This window comes from Ictidomys tridecemlineatus, chromosome 2 (assembly GCF_052094955.1).
Source record: "Ictidomys tridecemlineatus isolate mIctTri1 chromosome 2, mIctTri1.hap1, whole genome shotgun sequence".
Classification (NCBI taxonomy): domain Eukaryota; kingdom Metazoa; phylum Chordata; class Mammalia; order Rodentia; family Sciuridae; genus Ictidomys; species Ictidomys tridecemlineatus.
Window position 1 is genome coordinate 145,927,919 of NC_135478.1, and position 14,024 is coordinate 145,941,942.

Sequence of the window (14,024 nt, forward strand, 5' to 3'; positions counted from 1 at the left end):
CTGGGTCTGAGGGATGTGGCTTTGGAAAAGAGAACAGATGAGCCCTTTAAGCTAGGGCAGCTCTGTGGGGCTCTGTTCATCCACAGGAGCAGGGCACGTGCATTGGGTTCTCTCCCAACCAGACCCAATCCTAGTAAAACTTGTGAAAAACAATTCAGCAAGCTTAAGCCTTCAAAGTTAGGATGATGAGGATGATGATAAACTTTAGCGTACACTTATGGTTTAAAAAAATGGAAAAGGATGATTGGCTTTGGTCACACTGTCATTATTTAAAAACCTGCCCATGGCTACTGGCTTTTAAAACACAACATGGAGAAGTCTCATTATTACTACTTCTATCCCCTACCACGCCCCAGTCTCCTGCCACTCCAACTTCAGCCTAAACTTTGAAGCTTGCTCTCCGAGGCCTTCTCGTGCTCACCCATTTCAGCAGCCTCTGCGCTTGCCTTCCTGGTCTTCCGTTCAGCAGCCCACCATCCATGTTCATCCACACTACTCCCTACTCTAGAGGGGCCTTCTCCGAGCACGTGGTCTGCTTTCTTTAAGGACCCCATTAGGGCTCCACTGGCTACAGGAAACAGAAACTCCACACCAGTTAGTGCTGGGTCAAAGACAAAGCGAAATGGGTTGGCCTATAAAACCAAGGATGGAACTGCTCCTGGTCCTGCCTCCTCCTGTGGCTTTGCTCTCAGCCACACTCGCCAAGTGTTGGCCACATGGCTGCTCTCCCTCCATGTTGGGGCAAGTCCAGGCAAAAACCCAGGGGTTGGCTGACTGTGCTTCTGCCTCTGGCCCATCCTGAGCTGGTTGCTCTAAGCACAGTTGGCCTGTATCTCCAGAGAACAGTACTTGGCACAGATTAGGTGCTCAATAAATAGTTAATTGTTATTATCATTTATTATTGATAATTAAGCATGAATGAATTCATGAGCAAACCCTCCCGGAAGAGTGTGCTAAGGGCAAGAAGAGCTCTAAGTGACAGGTGGCAGCCCAAGGACGGGACCTTGAAGGAAGGCCTGGGAAGGTTAGGGAAGACTTTTCAGGGAGGGAATGGCCGGGGTTTGGTCTGCAATGACAGGTAGGAGTTCCTCAAATGAGGACAAGGGGCTGGGTAAGAGGTGGGGGAGGAGCACTGCAATGAGTTGGAGGAGGCTGTGGGTGGGGGGGGGCTAGGCTCAAAACCAGGGTTAGACTCACAAAACCTCCATGGGTCACATGTGGCCTCTAGGATGCAGTTGGGGAGGGGAAGTATTATAGACGAGAGTGAACCGATGTGCATGTGTGTGCAGGGTGACAGGAACAAGGTCACTGTGGGCCACACTGAGAGCTCATTCTCAGATAGATGGGAGCTACTGAAGAGGCTCTCCACTAAGGATGGCCAGGGGTTTGGGTTCCAGTCACCTGTCAGCAGGGTGGTTATGAACATAGGACTTCAGCCACCCTGATTCCTCCCTCTCCGAGCTGATGGGAGGGCAGAGAGCACAACCAACCAAAAGCCGTACCCCACGGAGCCTGGCATGTGATAGACACCCAATGAACATTAGCCTTTCTTCCTTTCCTTGTGACCTGGTTAATTTTTACATTTGACTTACCAGAGGGGGAAAAACATTCAGTAAATTGAAAACTCCTCGTGTATAACTGTACAGTCCCAGAGTTCGCTGGGTGATTCAAAGCCAAGGAGAGGGAGAACTGGGTCAGGACTTACTGCCTAACGTTCAGCAGTGTGAGTATGGCTTCAGTGTCTTCTCATCCCCATTTGTTCCATCATGATTGGAAGAAGTGAGGTGCATGCTTGTTGTGGAAGACAGGCATCTCACACTTGTCACTTTGGGATTTGGTGAAGGTATAAGAGCTTTACAAAATTGCTGAACCCTTTTAAAATTCATATAGCTCAAGGCTAAAAATGCACACAGGGATATTCTTTTAGAAATCACAGAGGTAGGCGTCTTTCTCCAGATTGAACACTTCTTAAAGAATTCCCTTAGCCATATGTATTCATTCATAAGAACAAATTAGTCAAGAGTGGAAGCTTAGAATCAGGCCACAGAGACAATGAATGCTGATATTTAAGGAGGGAAATAATTCCCAATATAATGCTTTGTTTAGAAGCTTTAAAACGAGAAATAAAAAAAACCCAATCTGTTTCCTTTGTCAATGTGGTGTAACAGAAAGGACAGCATGACCTGCCAGTTACTAGCTACATGACCCAAGGCAAGTCATGTGCCTTCCCTAAGATTCAGCTCTCTCACTCCTTCACTGGTAAAGAGAAAAATCTAAATTTAAAGGTTGTTATGAGACAGAATGAAACAATGTAGTTTATAATGGATTAACAACTATGAGATATGGGGTAAATGTAAAGTTCTTTTTGTGGGGATAATTATACATTTTCCTAAAATTATTCAGGGTTAAACACAACAGAAATCTCTTATATCATAATTTTTTTAAAAAATGGAGTTTATATATACTGTGGTAAAACATAACTGCCTGCCTTTACTTTGTTAATTCTGGGACATACTGAACCTAGAATGCTGTCTTATTTCTGACTCACAACTTGAGTATTAAAGAAGGATCTGTTGCAAATGATGGTGACCGGACTTCCTAGAGGTAATTTTCTAAGTCATACCAGAACAATAAAAGTTGCATGTGTAAACTTTAACTTATTCTTCTGATGGCTGGACTTCATTAGGTTCATAAATAGGAACTCGGAACAAAGTGAAATATTAACCTTCTAGAAACTTCAAAGTGCTTATGTATAAGGAGAGACAAAAATCAATGAGGACATTTATAAACTCACAGGAAAACCCAGCCAGACATGTCATTATTGAGAAATGAGTAACATCAGTTCTGCAACCTGTTTGAGGCAATGGAAACAAATAGCCTCAAATGTGGCCTTGATAGTGTCATTCCTGTTAATGTCTGTGGAAATTACTCAGGAAACAAAACCTCTCTTCTTCCCCACATTTGATTTGAAAAAAAAAAAATCCCAGAAAATCTTGTAGGCCAAGCCTTTACTTCATAGGCTACAGAGGGACTTTTGGCCCTTCTTTGAGGTCTGCAGGTTTCTAGCTTCTATCATCTCTTTACTGATGACCTGGGAGGTCCTATGTCCAACAGAGACATCTGCTACAGATGGAGCCATGTTTCTTCCCATTTTAAAAAATATTTACTGAAAATATCAAGTTGATAAGAATTCAGTTCATCAGAGTTGACTAGGAGTCTTTAGCTTATTTGCCTTAATCTTATTTAAGAGCATTTAATTATTAAGAGGTCTACAAATATAATTCTACAGAGCTGGAGGCAAAGAATAGGGGGGAGGTGTTCCAGATGTGGTTTGGGGGTTATTTCCATGTCTGTCTGGTAATCTGGACACTACATTCCTACCTATTACAGTAAACACTAGATGTCCCCTTGTCTGATTTAATAGCATCTTTTCAAGAAGGATAATGTGGATTGTTTGATTAAACTAAAAATGAATCTGAATTGGAATACCTGAGCTTTCTCAAATCAAGTGAGCAGGATATTCAGGACAGAAGAGAGTGGTGGGAGCTGACAGATGAGTCACAGTTCTGGTTAGGAAGGCAGTGCAGTCAACTTAAGCGCAACACAGGTGTTTCCTGGCCCAGCTCAAAGGTGAACCAGGAATGACCTGAAACATCCAGCAGAGGGCGCAGGCTTGCAGGAGCAGCTCTAGTAGAGGCTTAGCTCTGGATCTCAGAACTTAGTTTCTATCTCATGGTTCTATCCTCTGGCTCTACAGGGTGGTAGGAAAGCTTCAGCAACATGGGCTGTACTTCCAGTCAAGTCCAGCCAAGCAGGAGGAGAGTGAAAGGTCTTCTGAAACTGGCAATGACAGTCTAAACTGTTTCATTAGCTCTGACTTGAACTAACCAGCCTCAAGTCACAACGCACCTCTGAAATCCAGCAGATTTTCCTCTGCCACAAGTCCTTAAACTGCAAGTGGGAGAGAAGTGGCTCCAGATACAATTTCCATAAAACAGTGCTTAGGCTCTGGGGGCAAAAATGACAGCTATTCACTGTGGAGTGGAGGTAGGACTGATGTGTCCTGATTACATAAGTAAAGATGGTGGCAGGAGAAGTGCTGCAGAACCAGCAAGAGGGTGGCACCTGTGATAAGGTAAAGGAAGAAAATACCAGGAGTCATTAAAATGGTGTCTCATCTACCAAGTTTAATGTCACCCTGAGCTTTGAGCCTGTTTCTCATGTATACAGAAAAACTGTATACATCAGAATTACCTGGCAAGTTGTTTTCAAATGAGAGGCCCAGGCTCAGTTTTGTTGCCTACCTGCTGTCCAGAGCCACTGAAAAGAACACTGAGGTCATACTCAGGGAAAACCTTCAGAGTTGGATCCAGAATAGAATTTACTCCCCACTCTACCCAGTCTCTAGAGCTGGGCAGCTGTCCTAGCTTTCAGCATCATTTGCCTCCTGCAGTCAGAGGTGATAAAAGTGACAGGGCTATTTTTCTCCAACATGCCCTGGAGATGCACATGTACAGAGTTCTCTAAAGGGTGGGCTCTTCTTTCATTGAGTCTGCCTAGAACAGTGGTTCTCAAAGTGAGGGCCCACCAGTGTCCAGAGGAACCCAAGACACCTTCACCGAGACCATGATGTCCAAACTAATTTTATTAGTTGACTTTTTTAGTAATTGAAATGACAACTAATCTTTTAAGAAACTTCTGCTTGTAAATTTTGTTCTACTCTATTTTTTAAAATAGAGTAGAACAAAATAGACTAGAAACATTCGTCTCTTTTAGAATTCCATATCTAAGGCCAGAGCTGCTTCCCACACTTCCAAACAAACAATATATCATCATAGGTTGAATATAGGAGCAGATGTGCGAATCCAGCTGTCTCCTATTAAGTCAGAGACTAAGGAGATTTACAGAAAAATGTAAAAACAATGCCAATATTCTGACTGCTTTTTCATTTTGGAAAACATGTTTTTTTCCACAAAGTATGTTATTGAACACACAATGGTCATTTGTTACTCATGTTATGGGCTTGCTACTTTTTAAAGAACTTATACATATTTTATCAGCTTTGCTTTCTAATACTGCAAATATAGATATAGTTTACATAAACAAAAGCCCTTTGGCGTCCTGAGTAAGTTTAAAGAGCACAAAGTGGCCCGGAGGAGAAGATTTGAGCATCTCTGGACTAGAGTCCCAGTGAGTCAGAGCCCGGGGACTATTTTTACATTTAAGTGTCCCAGGCTTGCAGAGTTGCTCACTTTTCACAGAGAATGAGCACAAGATGCCAGAACAGACACCCCCCACCTATTGCATAGCCTAATCTGTACTATAAAACCCAAGGAAATGGGGACGATTCAACGAGTTCATTGCTGAAAATTTGTTCTTGCTCATTACTCCCACATCTGTTAGGTTTGGTCCTTTGAGACTGTCACCGGCATGTAACTTTCCTCTAGGCCACAAGATGGCAATGTTGCACACAAAATAGCTAGCTGTTCCTGAAGATTTGGATAAGGAGGGTTTGGCCCATTTTACATCAACACACACTGAACATATTAGGATAACTTCCCTTTTTGTTCCCATAAAGTGGTGAGGACACTAATAGTGAGAGATTGGTGAACACAGTTGATTTCTAATGTAATCCACTGGACAAGATGATCTAATTAATATTTATAGTTTTTCTCATATAGTAGGTTGGGGGAGTCTCAATTTTGGCTATAAATTGGAATCACTAGTAGCATCTAAAATCCAGATATCTAGGCCTTGTACCAAGTAGTTAAATCTAGATTTCTGAGCACGGGCCCAGGAATGATTTGTATTTGTTTTTTAAACTCCTCCATGAATTCCAGTGTGCAGCCAAGAGTAAGAGTTACAGTCCTATAAACTTTGTCACTAAGAAACCACCAGCCTGGACCCTATTGAAGGGACACTGACTTTTCCTTGTTCCTTCAGTGAATTCTCTAAATCCTTGCTCCAGTTAACTATTTCCCATCATTTAAAATTTACCCAATCATTTGGGGGAAAGGAGCCAAGCATGTTCTGCAGGAACTCAGATATCCATAACCACCAGAGTTACCATCTGAAATATGTTCTCATGTAGGGGTTTGAACTCATATGAAGAGGCACTCCTAGTGCCAGTCTAAGCTAGTATATGAGAGTCTCAGAAATACCACAAGCATGGCTAAGTTGAGAGCTACACCCTGTTAGAAGACAATGTCCCCTGAATGTCTGATAACCTTCACCTCCTCATCTCACTTTTAATCTAACCCAGGTCCACAGACCCTGATCAAATCACCTGGGGAGTCTTAAAAATGCAGATACTTGAACTTCACCAGTGGAGACCTAGATGCCTTAGGTCAGGAGGGGCTGAACATGGGTCTATTTCATAAGCTCCCAAGTGATTCTAACCTGCAGCCAGTTTGAGAACAACCAACAATCAAATCAGCTACAGCTCAGCCTGGGTGATAAATTCCACATCATTAGGGGTTTTGGATATAAAACAATGTTTGGCAAAACCTGGTTTCATGAGGAAATGTAATCTAAGTTCAAATCCATTCTTACAGCATTCTATCCCATTCCATTTTATGACTGTGTATATGTGAGGGTAGGAAGATGGATGGCTGCAGTCATTACTGTACCTGTCACTTTTACTAGCTAAGTTATGCTCATCTTCATTTATCCTTGACTCCTGAGAAAAGACTGGTTATGTCAGTTACATATTATTTCCAAAGGACCTCCTGAAGAGAAAATCTACAGGTTTTCCAGACCCTGTAATATCAGTGTGTCTTATTCACCTCTTCAATTACATTAACAATTCAGTCTCTTTCTTTGGGAAATGAATGCAGCACCTCTGCCTGGTAGAGGGCATTTGCCAGCGACCATGTGTGAATTTTAATGAAGACACAAAGCCCTTCCATCATCCAAGACCCAGATCCCCTCCACAGCAACATAGTTGTGGGATCCACCCCAAAAAACATATTTCACAATATGCTATCATTGTGAAAGAATACCCATCTGGCTTCCAAACTTGGTTAACTTCACATAGGTGATAAGAGCAATGCTAACAGAGTAGGACAACTTACAGGTACCTAGGCTGTGTTCTAACCTCACCTTGCACTAGTATCCTCTGCTTCATCTGCCCTCTTAAATTCATTCTCTGTCCTGCCTTCATTCTGGAACAGGGAGGCTGTCCCCTGTAGACTGCCCACCAGCTCCTTAGCTCTCTGGTTTCTGCTGAGATTGACCAATGGGAGGCACAGGCAGATCAAAGGGTAGGAGGAGAGAAATTAAGTCAGTTTCTCTTCAATAGGGGCCAGGCTGATAGTTTCTCTCTAGGGTGGTACATGAGTTCAGCACTGTGGAGGGCTCCCTCTAGCTTTCCTGAAACTCTGATAACCCTCTTGCCTTCCCTCTTCCTGAAGCACAGGGGTGGTGGCCACTTCTGATGGTGCAGGCCCCCAGGGAAGCTCCCTTGTTAAACAAATAATCTTCAAAATCCCAGCTGAATGTGCCTTGCATTTCCTGCTGGAACACCTTCCAGAAAACTGCTGTCTGAATTCATTTTTCACTTCCCAGTGATTCATACAGGAGTCATGCAGGTATAACTTGCAAGCTCAGAGATCTTTAAGATAACTTCTGAGTTTGCATTCACATTTTTTTCCTTCCATTTGAACCTCCTAGATGTCCTTGAAATATTTTTTATGCTACTGAACCAGATATCTCAATTGTCTCATAACACAATAGGGATTGTTCAAGAGGATTTTGAGATTCCCTTTGTCTTCCAGGCTCTGGCTACCCATGATGCTACAGTGCATCCTTGGCCAGATTTCAGCCAGTGGAGGACAGAGCTTGCCCCAAGAGAAAGGGTGGGAGACAATGACATACCCTCCAGGTGAATCTGAGATACACTGTCCTCTAAGGTGAACTTGAAGCAACTGATCACATTTTTAAGTTTTCCATGGTGCATTAGCCAAACAGTGTTTAGAGATGCACTCTTGATGTGCTGGTGCTGCGGTAAAGACATATCAGTGTCTAGAAGGCTCATGGTTTCTGAAGGTGAACCAAGACAGATGCCCAAGAATGTGTGTGTGTGTATGAGGGAGTCTGGCCACTTCCCTCACCTCCAATCTTTAGGTGGAGATCAAAGCAGAAGGACCTTGGTGTAAAGTAAAACCACGTATTCATAAAACATCTGAAGAAACTCATAGGAGCAGTTGGCATGCAACCTATCTTTACATATTTTCCCTGCCTGTAGGTGAGTTCAGCCTTCCATTTTATCCTGGTCTGCCACCACCGAGCACATGAGTAATCAAATGTCCAAACCCTCTTCCCTGAGTCCTTTGAGTTCTTTAGGATCAGAACAGAGTGCTGGGGTCTTTGCAGATATGAAGCTGAACTGCTGACTCTGAGCAGTTGCCTCTGCCTGTAATCGGTCAACCTCTAATGGAGGAGAAAAATATCCAAACTTCAGGTTCTCAAACTGCATACAAAGTACCACCTGAGGCTTGTGAAAACACTGGCTGGCAGGGCCACCCCTGGAGTCCTTGCCTGATCCAGTGGCTCCGGGATGGGATGGGACCTGAGCACGTGCATTTCTAACCAGCATCTCACATGCTGAGGGTCCCTGAGGGCCACACTTTAACCATTGATTTAAACAGTTACTTGGACAAAACATGCTAAAGGATCATAAAGATTATGTGGTAAATGTTGGTTGGGGTGTTTGTTAGATGGGACTGGGCCCTTGCAGATTGTATTAAAAAAAGAAGTAGCTGTGCTGGCCTCCAAAGGGCAAACCGGTATCTTCAAATCACAGTAGGGGGATGCATTTCAGGCAGATGGCACAGAGCGAGGGGAAGCAAAGGACAGAAAGGGCAGAGCTGCAGGAGAAATGCTGGGAAAGGTGGGGCTGGATTGAGAAGGGCTGCCCCTCACCACCTCCTAACCACCGTCTGTCTACCACAGGCCTGAGGCTCTGGGATTCTCTTGGGGGAACCTGTTTTTGAGGCATTTTTCTGCCAGGAATGGGTGCGGGAGCCCACTAGATTCTCCAGATTCCCCTGTGCACCCTGGAAATGGGAGGGGCTTGACAGCTCAGGGCATCCTCTCAGCCAATACAGGAAAGAGGTGACAGCTAAGCACCGCCCCTTCAGTTCCTCCCAAGACCTGTTCTTCATGGCCCCTTACAAGAAGACCATCTTGACATCTTGATGCACAATCATACTCTCCTCTCGGTTTAGCTGTTTGACTCACCCTGACTTGACCCTTCCCTCCTGCTTGGGGCATACCTTCCCACATTAACCATCTATGCCAGGCCCTACTCTCATGCTCTACTTTCCAAGGGACCCAGGCTCAGACAGGCTGCAAATATCATGCTGAGGACTCTGAACTTTGTTCTGTAGACAAAGGAAATCAGCATTTTGCCAAGATTAAAACAACACTGAAACACTCTCCTGAGCAAAGAGTCACCTGGGGCACTAGCCATTAAGTTCCGTCATGGGATTGGGGAATATAACTCAGGATGTTCTGAGTATTCCACTGACCAACCAGGCTGGGCATTCATTCATTCCTGAGCGTGGCCATTGCCACCTGTTCAAGGGCAGTGCAGGAAAATGTAGTATCACTCTACACAAAGATATCTGAATGGGTCAACTGGATCATATGGTGGGAACTGGGAAATAAGCAATGAAAGAATTACTCTAGATAGAAAGGTCACTGCTCCATGAAACAGTTCATCTGTAAAGGAGGACACCATGAAGAGGTGGAAAGATTCTGTAGCCAGAAAAGGCAGCTCTCCTTGGTTTGCAGTAGAAGAGTGGAAACCTAACAGGGCTTCGCTGCTTACTATAAGAAAGCAAGAGGGACCCGGGGATTGGTCAGACAGCAGCTGGGGCATGCTGGAGGGGAGGGGAAGTGGGAGGTGGGCTGAGAGTGTCCTGGGGGAGCCCAGTGAGGAGTCTGGCTGGGCAGTGGGAGTACCAGGGAGGCAGCCGCAGCCAACACATCTCAAGGGACAGTCATGCCACACACTTTTTTTATGTGGCCATTTCCGCCCTGTGCTATAATTACCCTCTTCCAGCTCCTAACCTTTAGTAAAAGTCTCTAAACACAAACTCTTTGTGAGGAATGGGAAAACCAGCCTGGTTGCAGAGTGCTGGAACTGATCTGGGGTGGTGGGGAGAAGAGGGGGGAGAGAAAGTTTGCTTTAACAATATGTGATTTAAGATATAATAAATTCTTTTTTTCCTTTTCTAATTTTTTGAGTAGATACGACAAGTATCATGATGCAAAATTCAAAAAGTATCAAATAGGATCAGGGAAAATTTTCCTTTCCACACTTACCCCTTTCAAATACCCTCTGCCTCTCCCTATAGTCAACCAATGACACTAATTCTTGTGTTCTTCAAAGGAAGTTTTATGATCTGCCAGGAAAGGACATATATACAATAGATTTTTCTCCTAATTTACACAAAATATACATACTGTACATACATATGATATCACAAGTTGCTTTTTTTTCATTTTCTGGCCAGGGGATCTTTCTGTTTCAGCCTATGTCAGGATTCTCATTCTTTTCCAGGTGTTGCATGGCATTCTGTTACAGGAAGGTGCCATAATTCATTGAAGAGCCCTGAGTTGATGGGTATTCAGATTGTTTTCTAACCTTGGCTGCTGTAAAACATAGTGAAGTGAATGGATACAATATGATACAAATTGAGCAATCCTAATCCAAAAATCTGATATCCAAAATGCTCCAAAATCTAGTGTGGGTCAGGTTCCTCATCTTGCCTTTGGATTTCAGATTTTCAGATTGTGGATGGGCAATTGATATAGTTTATGTAAGGATTCTGAAATCTAAAAGGCTCCCAAATCTGAAATATTATTTTGGATAAAGGATATTCAATTCATATATTTTTAAATGCATTTTATTCTATCAAAGGTACAGATGTTTTTTTTTTCCCAGTAAAACAGAAATGCACTTTAATATGGAAACCATATTTAATTAATATAAGTGTGCTGTTGAAAACATTATTTGTCACATGTTTGGTTCGGTAGGATAGTTTAAAAAGAAAGGTTAGTTCATATGCCTGGGAATGGCAGTGTGTTTTCAAGCACAGATCATGTAAAGACTGAGTGATTTTTAGCATGGTGGATGTAGGATGGCCAAAACCAAGGATATTTACTTAACGCAATAAAGGCAATCAGGACTGAATGAGGCCCAGCTGCTCAGTAGATTTAAGACGCTCCAAACTTGGAATTAGAAAGCCTGGGTTTGATTCCTCATCCTGCCTCTGTGAACATTTTAATGAAATGGAGATGGTGTTTCCCGCCTATGAACCTAGCTAAGCAGTTCCAAGGATAAAATGGGTAATTATTTCACATATGTGAAATCTGTTTATGAACTATAAATGTCTGAACCAATGTTAAATCCTGTTGTTACTCTTACATTGCTCACAGCAATTTCTGAAGGTCAGTAGATAACCCAGCTTTAGAATAAATTCTAAATACTTGGCATATAGGAAATTGTACCAGACATAAGCATTTTAATTAAATACACCAAATAGTGGTTCTTACACATCATAATGTTTTAAAAACCAATTAAAAAGATAATCAGAAAGGAAACCAACTGCGATTGGCTAACCATTGCTAATTTTTTTTTGCATCTTTCCCATGTCCCCATCTCATCCACAGTTATTAAAATCAAGTTCACTGCTAACACTCTTGACAGCAGATAAATCTGGAAACCACTCATATCCAATGGAGTAAGTAACATCTTTGTGCCAATTAGCACTGTTAATGTTCTTGGATTCACCGATAATAGTCTCTCTGGATTCATTTGGAAATGGTCAATAAAATGAATGGGGGAACATTTGAGTAATCTGGAAACAGAAATGGTGTGTTTTGCATTTAAGAAATATTGAGAAATCTACCCATTTTACTCATTAAAACTTTTAAGATGCACCATCACTGAAGCAGATAAGTACCCAAGGCTCTTCTCAGTCAATCCATTCAAGTTTCCAGTAGCTCTTCTCTAGTCCCTGCCTTCACGGCAACAAGCCATTGACCCGCCCTTAAGGGACACACAATTTCTGGCAAGACTGGGACTTTTAATAATTCCACTTGCCAATACCAGTCAGAGAGAAACAGATGGGATTTCTACCAAGTTACTTAACAAACTACTAACAGAATGAGTGGCTGCCAGCAAGTGACCAGACCCAGTGTCCAGAGTATTCCCCAGGAAAGCCAGATATCACATCATTAGTGTCCAAGAAAATCCACACTGATGACACCTGTCCATCAAAGCACTTGCTGAATTTGAACTTCTTCTTTCCATATTTTCTTTATTTGCCTTTATTTTCCCCAAAGATGAAAGTATACTGGGTAACTCATTCAACACGATTATGAATCTGATTATTCATCTCCTCCACTTTTTAAAAGTAAAGACAAAATATCTATAGAAAAGAGTATGTTTCGTGGTACTAATTTCACAATAGCAGTATCAGAAATATCAACTTCTATGGAGCAAACGCTCCTCTCAGGGGAGGACAATGATCTAGAAGGATCAGTTCCAACATCCAGGATCTAAGCTTCCATCCCCAACATGGAAGGGGTGGCCTCTCTCCCCACCTCTTTTCCCTGACGAGTTCTGTTGCACAACCTGCCACTTGTAATAGATTGTTTTTCCTGGTGGCACTGCTCTCTGATTCAGAAATATAAACACCACTTCAGAGATTTATTTTATAATTCATCTTCTGCTTTGTCATGGCCAGGAAGGTCAGCTTCCAGATTTTCTATTCGAAATTACTTTTGAACAGATTTTGCCGACAGACTAAGGAATGGCTCTTGTCTGCACCAGAACAAACTCAGAAAGTTGGGGACTCAAGTTTCTCCTCTCTCTGGTTGAAATGCAAACAATCAGCAACGCTACAATTTCCCAGATCTTTTTTTTTTTTTTTTTACTAAAGAATACACAGGTGCTGTGGAGACACTGGGGTTATAAAAAGAAAATGGCAAATTATTTTTTCATGGGCCAGCTGCTCAGCTGATGTGATTCTGGGGAAGGCTCTCTTCTGAAGCGCAATTAGCAAATCAATTAACATCATCCCTCTCTGCCAACAGGTCCACTGCTGCCTCCCTCTGCCCTCTCCATCTCAGGGCTTTCTGGTGAATCTCCAAGGAGGATGCAGATGCCCAGTCAGTCAACCTGAGGTTTCTTTACCTTCCACCAACCCTGGACAACAGGGGGCCAGTTCTGGTTTAATTAACAATTAGCAACCACCAGAAGGAGCAGTGCTCGCCATTTTGCCTGGCTTATTTATCTCTGTACCAGTCCTACCTTGCTGTAGAAGCAGGGCTCAGCACAGACACAGTGGGGTTGACGGTGTGGCTGGCTGACACTTTCATTCAGTCAAAGCAGATGGTCCCCAACGGGGCACATCCCAAGAATCTGCAAGCAAACTGTGGTGATGTCTTTCAAACAGCAACTTACTGAGGATGAAAGTCAGACCTCCACCATGTCCTGCTATGACACTCCCAGTTCACACTGTCACCCACTCAGGGCTTTTCCAATCCCTAGCTGAGTATGACAATGCTTATCTGCGGTGGGGGACAGCCTGTCTTTCTAAGCCTCCCAGGGATAGCTATTGTGACTGCTAATGGGCCAGGATTGGTTGACATTGTTCGTTTTGCATTTTTAGGGAATGAATCCAGAGACTCACACATGTTAGTCAAATGCTCTACCATGGAGCTACACCCTCAACTCAAGGCTCATGGATGGTCATTCAGCCCTAAAACAGGCAAACACAACTATGCATTTGGCTTGCTGGGCAGAGCTAGAGATGGAACCAGTGATATCTCAAATGGCAACTAGAAACATGTTTCTTCCTGATGGTTCACCATTAAACATTATTTTTTACTTTCAAACTCCAAATAAATTAAAAAACAATTGTATGTCAAGTCCTGGCTCTGACTGTATGTGAATGAGCAAGTCATTTAACATTTCTGGACCTTGGTTTCCTCACCTGGAAAATGAGGAG

At 43.0% G+C, this 14,024-nt stretch overlaps 1 protein-coding gene and 1 long non-coding RNA gene across 3 annotated transcripts in view; one reads left to right on the forward strand and one right to left on the reverse strand.

Annotated features, from left to right (window-relative positions):
* Chn2 (chimerin 2) overlaps positions 1-14,024 on the reverse strand; it is a 296,829-nt gene that overhangs the window by 89,542 nt on the left and 193,263 nt on the right. The gene's annotated exons all lie outside the window — the stretch shown is intronic.
* On the forward strand, positions 1,584-13,944 carry LOC144375363 (uncharacterized). Its single transcript, XR_013435089.1, has 3 exons — positions 1,584-1,723; positions 11,680-11,750; positions 13,108-13,944. It is a non-coding gene; the product is annotated as an uncharacterized LOC144375363 (long non-coding RNA).